The 13,029-nt window shown below is 32.8% G+C and overlaps 2 pseudogenes; both read right to left on the reverse strand.

Annotated features, from left to right (window-relative positions):
- Positions 1-289: 289 nt before the first annotated feature.
- On the reverse strand, positions 290-5,962 carry LOC107017649 (annotated as a pseudogene).
- A 925-nt stretch (positions 5,963-6,887) lies between these two features.
- On the reverse strand, positions 6,888-11,399 carry LOC114073917 (annotated as a pseudogene).
- Between the last annotated feature and the right edge of the window lie 1,630 nt (positions 11,400-13,029).

Consider the following 13,029-nt stretch of genomic DNA (forward strand, 5'->3'; position numbering starts at 1 on the left):
GACATCGTTTAAGTCTGGGGGTTCTCCCTGGATGTGACAATCGCACTATGTAGGTATAATTTTTTTTGTTATGGGACCAAGAAGTTATATAGAGTCATTTGGCAATTCCAACAATAATTTTGTATCATCACTCATCATAGAGAACGGGAATAACCTCAACCTCGTGGACGCATGTGAGATGTTTTACAACACAAAAGGTGTACACACCTCCACAAAATATAAAAGGTTTTCTTGGAGGTCCTCATAAGTTAAACCTTCCAAACATTCCTCTTAGTTGGATCAATTGTAGTTACAATATAGTTACATGAAACACCGTCCTCCCGGTTATGGGAGGTATCCGTATGACTCCTGTAGTTTGAACAATATTGACGTGCATATCTTTCAAATCACCCATGTCATTTTGACTGTAGTGACTATCATTTTCATTATCATGGTCACTCATTGTATTAGACCTGCAACTCAACCAAGAACAACCCAAAACAACAATTTACTACAACTAAGAAAATTAACAACCTAATTTCTCAAATGAATTCTCAACCACCGGTATCCGGTCGCGGCACCATTTTTGTAACACTGATATGTACTCTCTAAATATGATTAAAAGAGACACTGTTCCTAATCATTAAAAATACCTAACTGAGAGTCAAAATCGGGACGTTTTTCTCTCTTAATTAAATCTATCTCTCATCATGTCTTTAATCATGTGTTAAAATGTGGTTATTATCACAGCATGACTCATAAGTTTTGCTTGAATTTATTGGATCTTGAGAAGTCTCGTGTGGCATGGCGTGACTTTTCTCTTTTAATCAAGGAGGTTTTCACATAAGCATTTGTTCTCTTTACTTTAAGCATTTACTGTTTTTTCTATTATTAATACAATCAAGGAACCTTATCTCTTAGCTCGTGGAGGATTCATAAAAGTCAAAAAATATAAAGTCTATCATTTCATGGAGAATCAAGTGGACTTTTTTAAGATAAATGATTACGCCCACGGTGGTTAAAACCACTTATTTCTTCAAAGATCTATACATAAAACAAACATTGGGGGCTGATATCCTGAACCTCTGTTAATAAGCATTAATATACAGCCTTGAAAAAAGCTCATATACAACAAAAACTTAAGAAAGACAGATCATTGATAGTGACTCAGAATCTTTTTTTTTCATGTCTTAAGCAGGGCATCACAATGATATCAATGGTGTACATACCAGATGCATCTTTTGGCAAATATTTAGGATAAAAAATCAAGACGTACTTTCTATATAAATAAATTTAGCTAGTACATCTACCATTTGATTCCCCTCTATGAAGCAATGTCGACCAATAGTATCCCTCAGTATCCAGGCCATTTGAGATTAATCCTTAATCATATTGGCAATAACAAGGAAATCACATTCTATAATAAAGTGTGAATACCCATTTTCCACTAAAAATTTGGCTCCAAAATAGGCTGGTATGACCTCTCGTAAATTGCTCGTACCTCTCCATCATAGTCTTTAACCCACCACCACCTTAATCAATCAGAAAACGTAAATATTTCCATGAATACCAGTAGTATCTTTCTTCCACATCACCAGTTCTCCAATAGAATCTACTCAGTTGTCTTTCAACCTGTTTAAGGATTGATATTGTAAGACATGCTTAATCGAAAATGTTCATCCCCCAACGGAGAGGAGCTTTTTGTCCATCTTGTAGTTCCTTTGATAATTTTAGATACCATATCAGTGAAACTAGAAATCAATGTTTTTCCGATGTTGAAGTGGAAACCCACATATATTATAAGAAAATGCTTATGTGTATAATTAATAATCCCTTTTATTGTATCTATATCATCCATAAGATTCCTTGCAATAATCAAGAAACAACTTTTTTCCTCGTTAATCTTCGGGCCACAACCTGAAGAAAAATAGGATAATATCATAAACATAAGATAAATAATTATCTTGAGGATCTTGTCTTATGATTATAAAACAATTAAAAAGTTGATTACTATTCAAATGGTTTAACATTTTAGAAAAAAGGTTAGCTTTATTAATGAAAAAACGTTTTCTACATCCATTAACAAGGACAAGAGTACAATATATTACTAATGGATCTCCTCATAAGACTAAACTATCTTTTAGAAAAAACAATTTTTCTTAAAATATCAAAAAGAAATTGACAATTAACTCAGTCATATCATATGCTTTTGACATATCCCGTTCAATGAACACATTGCCTATGTCATTCTTCTTTTAATACCATGATTAATTTCTTGCGGTAAAAGAATATTTTCAGTAATCAAAGCACAATGTACAAAACCAGATTGGTTTTCAAAAATAATCATAGGAAGAATGTGGTCCAGTACATCATTTACGATACTGGAAATAATCTTATTAGTAAAGTTACTAAGGTCAATAGGCCCTATATCAGAAAATGAATCAGGATTATTAACATTATGAATAAGAATTAGACATGAAGTAGAATACAACTTAGTCAACTCAGCCACATTGAAAAAACATCGAACAAAATCAACCACTTCCTTTATATAACGCTCCAACCGGTTATAACACTCAAATTAACCTCAAAATAAGTTAAAAGAGTAAGAGGTTGTTAGCAACGAAAATACCCAAGAAGCATCAGGGTCGAATCCCACAAGAAACAATTTGTCGGCAATTGGAAAGACGTGATTTTGGTAACAAAATGATGGATTTGGGCAATGATACAATCAAACAAAGTATACATGGGAATTAAAAATTTAGGAATTTAATCCACTCTCCATAATCCATTGCAATTCAAAACCTAAACTAATCATAGATAGTCTTGATCATTATAAATTAACACTAATCTCCCAAATAGTTTTGTCTGTTTCTAGAACAGAACCTCAGTTTCATATACACAATTACACCTATAATTCTAACAATATATAACTAGGAATGGAGAAGAGAACAAGAGATTTTACTATTCGGAACCCAATCCTCAAGACCAAATATGAATTTTCAGGCAACTTACCTTAAAAATCTTTACCCAAAAATATAAACCATAATATTCTCTCTACTCTAAGTTTGTGTCAGTTCTTCTTTCTTCCTATTTACCTTTTTACCTAGATTTCACTTGTTTTCTTCAAATTTCTTCTAAATTAACTCTACATTCATTTTCCTCCAAACAATTGAAAACCACATTAAAAGAACCAACTTTAAACTAAAGCAAGCCAATATCACTAAGAAAAGAGCCTCAAATTAGTGAAAATCCTCATTAACATGTTCGAAAGAAAATTCCCCCAAATCCATCAAGACAAGGCTAACTATTAGGATCCATTCGAAGAACTGTATTATCAGCTTCCTCTTCATCAAGATTTTTTGTGAGATCATCATTCTCATTTTGGGTAATAAGTTGCTCAATGAATTCCATACCTAGGGGGTTGGTTTGTCCATCTGATTTAGTAAGATTATTCTCAAACGATTTAAAGCCTCATCAAATTTTTGTTCGTCACTCTGTTCCAAATTACCTAGCTGTCAACTAGTTCTCGTCTATCAAAAACTGCAGAAGTTCAATATGTCATTTTAGGTTCATATGGTGATACTAAAAGCATGGAATCCATGTCAAAGAATAGAACAAAAGGCTATACTTTCCTCAAATATTCAAAATTCTTCTTCGCCAACCCTTAATTTGTTATTGAGAACAAGATGAGAAGACGTAGAACATTAATTAGTGGTTCTTGCGTATGTACACAAAGAATCTGCATTTACCTAGTGAGGAAAGAGTTAGCAGATAGAACATGAAAACATTCACCTTGGAAGAAAAGGAAAAGGCTAAAGCCTGACCCCTTCCCCTCTCTTGCACTTCCAGCTCATGATATATATCACTTTTTTCTGATCATGCTTTCCTCTAATGGACAATCAATTCTTGAAAATCAAGGAGACAATAAAATAAATATTACAATGAATTCAATAGTAACAATATATTTCTCATGAATTCTATAGATGGCAATACAGCTGTAGATTACAGTGCAAAACATGACTGTATAATATTGCAGGCATTTTTCTCTACGTGCTAAGAGTAGCATTTGTTGAGAAAAATTCATCATTTTCTCTCAAAGTTGGTACGATGTGGAGTGGCCAAGAGTGATCTGCAGCTGTATATGCTTGTTTTCCTACTAATTGAGTAATAATCATGTTTCTTTACCACATAATAAAAAGAAAAAAATGGAGAAAGGAGAAATGGAGCACACCCTTGCTCAAACACAATAAAATACTACATGGCAGCATATCATGCATGCAAAGGATTTTTCATGCCAACAAAAGGTGGACTTGAATTTACAGTTCTCCAACATTTGACGCCAAGCACTTGGTGCAACAGAGACTTCTAAGTACTGTTGAATATTTAAGAGAGAGCTGAAAGGTGGATATGCTCTAAAACTACCAAAGTCATAGGTCATTGCAATGAAAAGTTTCATTTTACTAACATATAATAGCTTTTAGCCTCGACAAGAGTTTTCTCCATATCAATTTGGCAAAGGAATAAATGTTTGGATGTAAACGTAGTTAAATGCTGACCCAGATTTATGTGTCTCTGGAACAGAAAGACAATAATGTCATAACATTGTCAAAACCATTATGATCGTTATAGAATCAAACATTAGCAATAACTCTTACTGCCATTTTTGGCATTTAGTTAAGCTCATTGACATATTCCTTCAATTTGGAAACAGTTTGGTTTTGCATATAAAATAAAATTTAACACAGAAGTCAATTATTGAACTACCAAAGCTAAAACATGCACATCTATGATTATTGACTAACCATGGTCTGCATTTCTGTGTAATCTTGCTTCATGGAAGTTCCTTTTTGACGTATAACCTGCAATCACACTGCAAATGACATTTAAACAAATAGAAAACTAAGCAAAGTTCATGAGTAATTGAATCTTATGATAGGACATGGAAGATTCATATGTATGCTGAAGTCACCTAGACTGTTGTTAAAAAAATAAAAAGAGAAAATAAATCAACATGGACGACAACTTGATTTTAGGGGAACCTTTATTTTTTTGCCTTCTTGTTGAACACCCATAATACATGAATCTACTTCCACAGAACCATTACTGATACCAAGAAACTGGAAGAAGCCTATTAGAGACAGGTTTTTTAATATTCACAACATATATTGTTTGTTTATTGATCTAGAAGCTGCAGAAACATTATACAACCATAAACAGCTGCCTAGACATTATTCTAACAACACAGATCCATCGCAATTTTAAGAAGTACCAATATTACCTCATCCAATAGCCCTTCATATGTAAACTGTGAACACATTGGAGTGATCATATACACCGGCACAATACCAGGAAAGTCTTTAAGCAATAGTGATAAATGAATATAAAGGAAACACAAATATTGCTCCACACAACTCAAGACACACTAACCAAACCAAGTAACTATAGTATTTCCACAACCATTAAGGTTGAAGAATTACGAATGAAACCAGAGCAGTAGAGAACATAATTGATCATATGGAAAAGATACATGGAATAAAACTATACCAAGTAGCAATATTAGACCTACGGAACTATTAACTCTTTGAATACAAGGCAATTAATTAAAGAACAGGTTGGAAGAGTATAATAAGATGAACATCATATTTCCAGCATATTCTCTCACCTTTGTTTTCTGTAAAAACACACACTCTCTCTCACACACACCTAGGCACATATCTTACACAATAGAATGACAACTACCTATATAAAGGGAAGCAACAACAATTCAAAACATAATATGATAAACTAGCATGAACCTTCAACATAATAAAATTTTTTGTCTCATCTTCACCAAATAACCCATGAGGTCACACAACAATCTTATGTGTTTTAGTACTACATTATGTGAAATATAATGAGAGAGGAGAAAGGGAAGGGCTGAGTGAAAGAAAGAAGGCATGCTACCTCCCAAAAGTATGGCAGTATTTATATCAGGCACACTCATCTGCTGTAAAAGAGCAAATTGATATTAATTTGTGACAATGTATGGTGCACACCGTGATTTTCAAATGTCATTTTTTAACACTTTTTTAACTACACTAAAACTAAAAAGAAGATTCAACCAAATTTGAAAATCACAGTGCCGCACAAAGCACAGACAATGTATTGTCACAAATTAATATCAATTTGCTCTTTTACAGCAGATGAGTGTAGAAAAATTGTCTGTGCTTCACGCGGCACCGTGATTTTCAAATTTGGTTGAATCTTTTTTTTTGGAGTTTTAATGTAGTTAAATAAGTGTTAAAAAATCACATTTTCAGTTACACCTATGTAATGCCGTAGTGTAATAGGTTTGTTGTTCTGGAGCTTTAAAATGCCATTGCTTGAAGGAGTTATTCAAGCAATACTTCCCTACCATAACAGACATCAACACCATATGATATACCAATTAGCCATTGTTGGACATGTAAACTTTTGCAACTAACAAATAGACACTACTTGATCAAACTAATAATATTAAGGTCCCTATCATAGAAAAAATCTCTACCTTGCCCTTTTTATGGTGTCATCGTCACTCTATCCGTTGTCGTCTATGAATATGTTTTTTCTATTCTTAGACTTTCGTGAATAAACTCTTCTGCTTTAAATGGAAGCCTCCCATCCATTAGGAATTTCTTTTGAGTATTTTGTGTTTTATCCTCCCTCATAGTCTATTGGTTCAGGTGAATCTTCCACTTTTCTTTTCCCTGTATGTAAAAATAATTAATGATGAATTGTCCAGAAAATGAATGATGTACCTATCAAGAGAAAATGTATTAGAAGCATAATAACTCTGTAGCATTTTACCTTTTTGTCTTTGCTTATGGGGTGCTGAATTCAAATTCTTCATAAGCACATAAACTTGTGTGCTTGTGTAATTTTCGGACCCCTCATTCAAATTGAAATTTCTCAATATCAGTTTGAAGACCAAGTCCATCCTGCATTGAATGCAAATCTGGGACGGTACATCAGTCTCACGTTTGGACTATCGGTTAACCAACTTGTGATCAAAAGTATAAATAATTGTTTCTTTGCAACCCCATAAAACAGGATCAAAGCAGTCTTCCCACCATTTCCTTGACCGTAATGTGTATCTTAAATCTGTCTATGCATAAGACATCGTTACTGTTCCTTTTAATGTAAGCTGTGGCTACAATGCTACTTGTTAACTTACCTACCATATGTAAAAATGAAGGGGTGTGTGTACACACACACACACACGCATATATATATATATATATATATATAAATATATATATATATACACACACACACATATATATATATATACATTAAATATATATATATATATATNACATATATATATATATATATATATATGTATATATATATTACAGTAGCATGTTGATTCAATGACTTGCGCTTTTGGTGCGAAGGGTTTATTATAGTACTTACCTCTATGTCGGTACTCTAGTTAGAATCTACTAACCCTACAATAGTCATCCGATTTTCAAACATAACTTCTGCAATGGAAATTTTGCTTGATTTGCAATGTCAAAAATATGGACATCAACTGACTTCTTTGAGAACTTATGAAGCAATGAAGTGATATTGTCCATTTTTAAATAACATAAATTTTTCTTGCTGCGGTTGTGGCAAAAGGTAGTTCACCTATTATTCAAAAACTAAACTTATTTGTCAGAATGTCCTATATAAGTGACTGTTAAAAGTTTCCAGTATGTTGAGAAGAAATAATTACCTCTGAATTCTTTAGAGTTGTAGCATTAAAGATCACAATGTATGGTCTGAAGTGGATGGGATATACGTAGGGGTAAAATATTTTCCCTTGATCCTCCCACAAAGTTATTCTTGCTTTGATAGTCATTTCCTCACTACAAGAGAACTACATGTTGCCTCTTTGGGATGAATTAATTTGAATGTAATGTAGATGAGATAAGAATATTACGAATCAGTAAGTATGTGTATGTCGTTTCTTCCACTTTCAACTCATACTCTCTAGATCACCGATTCCATATAAGCATCCAAACACATCTACAATTAAGGAGGAAAATTATTTATTGTATACATTGGAGACCGTGTGTAACATAAATGACGATGATTGATGTGCCTGATTGGACAATGATGTTGTTGTCCCGGGAGAGAATCATCACTGATTGGATACAATTTGCAGGGATTTGAACAATATCATCCTGTAGTTTTTGTATGGCAGTTATCCGAAAGAATGATATTTTAAAGTTTGAATGCACTGATATTTATTAACCAGTTATTTCTGAATCTTTGAAGTTTATGATTATGATTTCACAACCTTTGCTCAACTTATCTTGGAACTTGTTAATTTGATTATTCTAGATTTTCGTGTGCATCAAAGTTCCATGTTAGAAGTAAATGTGCAAGAAAGTTTGAAATAAGCAAATTCAAAATGTTGTATAAATTGAATATAAATCAAAGTTTGAAAAATGTAAATTCACAATTCTGTATAAATTGAATATGAATGATGCAGTACCTTTTGGAGAGGGGAGTAAATATTGGTTGTTTCCAATTGTTAAAAGGTATCGTTCCGCATATAAGTTGTGTCGCTTTTGAGACAGTTTGATTGTTGGGGCCGAAAAATTGCCAGAGTGTTTGTGTTGTTTGGGTTGAAGTGTTGTTTAATGTCGGAGTTCTTAAAGGGAAGGGTATACTTGGGAATATATTAAATTAAAAGGGTTTTTTGGATAATGGTTGTGCCATGTAGGCGTCACTAAGGTTTTTCTTTGTATATATATTGACTATTTTTACATATGCTAATCTTTAAAAATGGTAAAATAACTTTTTTTGGAACAAACTGTGAGAAACAGACGTACTTTATAAGAAACATCAAGTTCAAAGGATAATACATCCTCATCTATCGGAATAAGATAAAGGGGATACTCGAGTATCTGTCAGGATTGCATACAATTATTAATAAGAAATGCATACCAAACTAAATCCATAAGAAGTTTATCTTGGATGTTAACAAAAAGGCCATCCCTCTCACATACAACTGCTCGATGAGGGAGAAATAAACAAAATACTTCCTTTTAATCCTTTTAGAAATATCATTATGGGTGTGTGAGCAAATGAACTTCATCAAGTAAAGCGAGTATCGAACTAGATCGACTACTTTTGTGCAATCAGTTTGAATTTGTTCCACATTAAGATACCGCAATTCAGCCCCATGCACTTGTTTATAGGTGTGAAAAACACCGAAAAGAAAAAAGTGTGAAAAAGAAGCTTGTTCATGGAATCACCATGTTTTACACCATCACAGAAAAATCATTGAACTCTTTTCCTTAGTGAAGTGATGAATTTTACAATTCGTACAACACTCTTTCTCTAGCATCAATTCATCGTCTTAGTTATAACCCAAAACACAAAGGGCAATGCTGCTGCACTTTAGATTCTGCTATGTGTAGGATATGGAAAGGTAAGACAAAAGACGACCTGCATTTACCCAAGAGGTTATTTCCCATAGATGCAAAAAATTAAAATAAAGGAGATATATCTCCACTCGTCTAGGCTTTGGAAAGGCAATGTTACCAGATATATGTGCTAGTGGGAGAGAATATGTACCCGTGGATTAGTCAAGGCATGCAAGTTGACTCGGACTATAAAAATTAATTAAATGAATATATTTTAACTCAATAAACTAGGAACACTATTGGAATTCTTTTTTTTACAACATTCAATATTTGACAAGGCATAAATTATGATTTGACCTAACCCCCATTGTTCTAGAGACAGACAGAGTACTAAAATATCAAAAAAATACAACAAAGCATTGTACTGAGTTTACAAAATGTGTTGATTTTGAGGTGTTCTCCTACAACAAAAGAAGTTCCCTTCTTAAAAAACTAAAGATTTCGTTACTCAATTTTCAAAAAGTAAAAAAAAAGGAAATATTCAACCCAACAGAAAATTAAAATAACCCCAAAAAGGATGTGCGGAAACTCAAAAATTTCAACTCAAACTTAGTAAAGTAAATAATTCATTATAAAATCAAGAGATAGAATTACCGTGAGGAGTGAGATCTGTACAATAAGCGAGAGTGAACCTCAAAGCATAAGATCAATCACCAAACACTTTTCCCCTAGAATCTGCAACTCCAACTAAATATTCAATTAACGTTTCAACTTTTCCATTTAAATTTACAGAAAAAACAGCAGAAAAGAGGAATGAAACTCACGTTCTTCAAAATCGTAATGAGCTTTTTCTGCGATTGATCTCTGTAAGGTCAATTTTTAGAGAACTAGATTAAATTAGAGTCAAAAATAGTGTAAACTTTATAGAACACTTAGTTTAGTAATGTTAAAACAATAATAAACTCAACTTTACTTATATATGAAAGTAATATAATTTTCTGTGGGAGTTTCTCTAATCGACAACCATCATTTGAGCCTAAGTGATAATACAAAAATTTTACCTCACACTGTCGAGGACCATCCTACACCTTACAATTGGTATAGAACCTTACTTAACTTAGTGGATCCACTAGCTTAACTAACCTGATCATCTAGAAAGTATGACCTGTTAATACCCACAATCGCTACATGGTTTAATGGAGACTTGAGTTAATATGAACTCTCATCTGCACATCAGTGCTCAATACCACTCCATAAATATACTTTTGCTCATGCTTTTAACATAACTTCCTTCCTTTGGGTTGAGATAATTTGCTCAACCCTTTTTAGCCTTAAAAATTCGTCTTTGAATTAGTGTTCCCCTTTTCTTACTCAAAACTATTTTGGAACTCTTAGTTTCCTTGTAACTTAAATGTGAAAACATTTTTAAACCTTTTGGCAATATTGTGTTGCCTTATAACTTTTTGAGAGATGAACTCAACTCTTACACTTTACTTCCCTTGAACTTAACACTTAGGGAATACTTAGTTCCCTTATCTCTTTTTGAAACTTTAACTCAACTTTTTACTCTTTGGTCAACCTTTAACTTGAGCCTTAAAAAAAGTTTAAGTGATTGTTTATGAAATTTTGAATACTTTATAAACTTGCCTTTACTTACTTGTTAATTTTTAAACTTGACTCTTAACTTCTTTGACCTTGATCTTAGATTCCCTTGAATTAGATTATGGATCAAGGATCATGATCTCATGTTTATGGATGATTTAATGATGTTTAGATGTACTTAGAGTGTTGGAATCAACTAGTAATGATAGGTACATCACTTAGAACTAGTTCGAAAAGATAGGGAAAGAACAGGGTCTCTAAGTGATATTGGCGCTCAAAGAGGCGCGCAGCGCCAGAGCCTGTCCTATAGACTCTAATCTAAGGGGCTCTAGCTGGTGCGGAACGCCAGGACCTGTCGTATAGAGACTGCCATGAGGGTCTCTGATAAGCACGCTCCGCAGGGGTTGTCAGAGGGAACCTCCGACTTTTCTTTTCCATGTTTCACCTCTAAACCTCCTAAAGTTCCATGGATCCCACCACAAACACTTAGGATCACTAAATACCTCATTACCCAATATATTAGACCCCAAAAAAATCTAATAGAGATAAATTACAATTCAACCAACAAGAAATTCATATTTTTTCATCAAGAAGTTCCTTGTTCATCATTCATTAAACTCTAACTTGCTGAATTGAATCAAATTGGGGTGTGGGTGAAAGGACCCTACATAGAATGGTCTGACATACCTTAAAGGGATCACCTCCGACGAAATCCGCAACGATTCTTGGCGTTCTTTCTTCTCTTTCTCCTTTTTCCTCTTCTATTCTCCTTTCTCCCAAGCCCTAAGCATATTCAATATTCTAAAAAATGACTTAAGGCTTAAATTTTCCTGTGATAAACTCTTAGAACAAATTAGGAAATTGTAGGCTGAAAATACTACTTTACCCTTACTAAAATTCAGATTGGATTCTTCTTAATCCAACAAACTAACATCCATAAGACATATCTCACTCGTACAATAGAAAAATTTCTCAAACTCCGCAGCGTTAGAAAGATCTTAGCATGGGATTTCCAACTGTTTAAATAACTCACATCAGTTTCTCCTGAGATGAAAGTTATGGCCGTCTAAAAAATGGCCAAAAATTCACTTTTAAAATTTTGAAATTTTCCACATTCTCTTTTTATTTCCAAAAACAATTATTCCTTGATTTCCTAGATTATTTTTAGTTATTTCAATTTACTAGATGTTACATGACCTATACAATCAAATTTAACAATTTTGAGGTATTAAATGTCACATGCAAAAAATAATTAAGTGGACAGAAGTAAACAAGTCAAAGTAAATTATCAGTAACTAAATATATCAGCCAATTTCACTAAATTAAATAATCACATTTTTTTACTCTCTTTTTCTCTTAAGCTATGTAATATTTACGTTTTTAGGTTACTTCGAAAAGAAAGTCTTTTTGTAGTCCTATATTAATTGTTCACTCTATTATAGATAATTCGTTCAATCATTTTGATCTCATTGATCCTTCAAATTATTCTTTTTTTATTTTTGTAAATTAATCATGTTTGTAAACCTTCAGAAAAAAAATTTGAAAGTGCAAATTATTGAAATTTATAATTTTTATTTATGATTTCTTATAATGAGATAAATCATATATATATATAAAAGAAAACCTTAAGCTCGCCTACGTGGCATCACCAGAAATTAGGATTCCCTTTTAATTTAATTTATTACCAAAACTAGCCTTCTCATTTCGTGAAAAGTTAGACTTTTATAAAAAGTCATGACTTTAATGAAGAGTTGTGACTTTGATGAAAAGTTGTGACTCTTATGAAAAGTTGCAACTTTAATGAAGAGTTGCGTCTATTATGAAAAGTTCTGTCTTTTATGAAAAGTTGCGACTTTGATGAAGAATTGCGACTTTGATGAAAAGTTGCAACTTTTATGAAAGGTTGTGAGCTTTCCAAAGGGTTGCAACTTTTCCAAATAGTTGAAACCTTTCTGATGAAGCACAATAACAATTTTTTTACACTACCCTTTGTTGTCTATAAATAGAGGGATTTCCTCTCATATAAAACTACGAAAATATTACACCTCTTAGTATTTCTTTTCCTTCT

Source organism: Solanum pennellii, chromosome 1 (genome assembly GCF_001406875.1).
Source record: "Solanum pennellii chromosome 1, SPENNV200".
NCBI classification, from domain to species: Eukaryota; Viridiplantae; Streptophyta; class Magnoliopsida; order Solanales; family Solanaceae; genus Solanum; species Solanum pennellii.